The sequence below is a fragment of the Chiloscyllium plagiosum genome, unplaced genomic scaffold (assembly GCF_004010195.1).
Source record: "Chiloscyllium plagiosum isolate BGI_BamShark_2017 unplaced genomic scaffold, ASM401019v2 scaf_12185, whole genome shotgun sequence".
NCBI lineage: Eukaryota > Metazoa > Chordata > Chondrichthyes > Orectolobiformes > Hemiscylliidae > Chiloscyllium > Chiloscyllium plagiosum.
Window position 1 is genome coordinate 14,354 of NW_025212197.1, and position 1,884 is coordinate 16,237.

Consider the following 1,884-nt stretch of genomic DNA (forward strand, 5'->3'; position numbering starts at 1 on the left):
TAAGCTGGTGAAACCAACATTGATGCCCTGGGGTTGGAGGGTCCTGAGGCGGAAGACGAGGCATTCTTCCTCCAAGCGTCAGGTGGTTAGGGTGAGGCGATGGAGGAGGCCCAGGATCTGCATGTTCTTGGCGGAGTGGGGGGGGAGGGGGAGTTAAAGTGTTCAGCCACAGGGCAGTGGGGCTGGTTGGTGCGGGTGTCCCAGAGGTGTTCTCTGAAGCGCTCCGCAAGTTGGCGTCATGTATCCCTGACGTAGAGGAGACCACTTCGGGAACAACGGACACAGCAAATGACGAGTGTGTGGAAGTGCGGGTAAAACTCTTGACGGATGTGGGAGGAACAGGGGAACGGACCATGGGGTCAGTCGCGACAGGGACAGGTTGAGTCAGGAGAGCAAGAGGAAGGCAAGATATTCCCATTGCCTCAACTCCCCGCCCCCCCCGCTCCACCCCAAACTACCAACATCCTCCAGGCTACCATGGAGATTGAAGTCAGGGAGCAGGAGGTTCAGAAAGGACTTGTGGAAGATTTTTCACCTGGGGGGGGTGGGGGGTTGGGTGTATCTGGGACACACTGCTGAAAAGGTGTGTGTTAAGAGACAGTAAAACAGTGCAGACGCTGGAATCCAACGTAGCCAGGCAGGGGGCTAGACGAATGCAGCAAGCCAGGCAGCTTCAGGAGATGGAGAAGTTGACGTTTCGGGGTGTAACCCTTCTTCGGGACTGGGGTGGGGGGGTGGGGTGACGGATTCATTCCTCCCACTGACCAACCAGGTCGTACCCTCTGCCTGTCTTCCCTTATCCCCACTTCACCACCCTGTCCCCTCCTCCCCCTGTCTCTGCAGCTCCCACCACCCCAAGCCCTGAAGAAGGGTTACACCCTGAAACGTTGACCTCTCCACCTCCTGCCTTGCCGCCATCTCCCATTTCTCGAAAGTCAGGGACCTGCAAAGAATTTTTTTAAGCGTCTTTATCCAGATGAGCACATGGAATGGGTAAGGCTGGAGAATGGGACAGGGATAGAGAGGTGCTTGCTGACCAGCGCAGAGATGATGGGCTGAAGGGCCTCTTTCAGTACTATCAACACCCTCTGACCTAACTTAATTTCCTAGCTAAGTCATTCAGGCCTACCTCCACAGCAGAGTGGGACTTGAATCCCAGGTCTTCTGGCCCAGAGGTAGGGACACTACAACTGTACCGCAAGTGTCCTCTCCATTTCCCCCCCCCTGATGAATCCTTTTGCTCAGGGGTCCCAGGCCAGCGCAGATAAAGATGGCAGATTCTCTTCACTGAGATTCGAGCGTGTCACCTCCGAGTCGGAGGCGCACTCAGCTCCGAAGGGGGGGTGGGGGGGGGCCATTCGGTCTACCCTCTCCACGCCAGCCAACAAAGCTCCCGACTTCACTCATCGGAGAGGATCTCGAGGCGGTAGATGAGGCGTTCTTCCTCCAGGCGTCGGGTGGTAAGAGTCTGGCGATGGAGGAGGCCCAGGATCTGCATGTCCTTGGCAGAGTGGGAGGGGGAGTTGAAGTGTTCAGCCACGAGCGGTGGGGTTTGTTGGTGCGGGCGTCCCTGATGTCTCTTCCTCTCTCTCTGTCATGCCCTATTCTCTCTCTCTCTGTCTCTCGCGCCCTCTCTCTCTGTGTCTCTCTCTCGCCCCCTCTCTCTCTCTCTGTCTCTCCCTCTCTGTCTTGCACCCTCGGTCTCTCTCTCTCGGTCTCTCCCTCTCGGTCTCTCCCTCTCGGTCTCTCTCTCTTTCTGTCTCTCGTGCCCTCTCTTTCTCTCTGTCTCTCGTGCCCTCACTCTCTCTCTGTCTCTTGCCCCCCTCTCTCTCTGTCGTGCCCTATTCTCTCTCTCTCTCTCCCTGTCTCTCTCTCTCTCTCGTG

At 57.1% G+C, this 1,884-nt stretch overlaps 1 protein-coding gene across 1 annotated transcript in view; it reads right to left on the reverse strand.

Annotated features, from left to right (window-relative positions):
* The window catches only part of LOC122547332 (transcription factor XE1.1), a gene marked incomplete at its 5' end in the record, with an annotated part of 9,409 nt that overhangs the window by 943 nt on the left and 6,582 nt on the right, over positions 1-1,884 (reverse strand). The window lies entirely within an intron of this gene.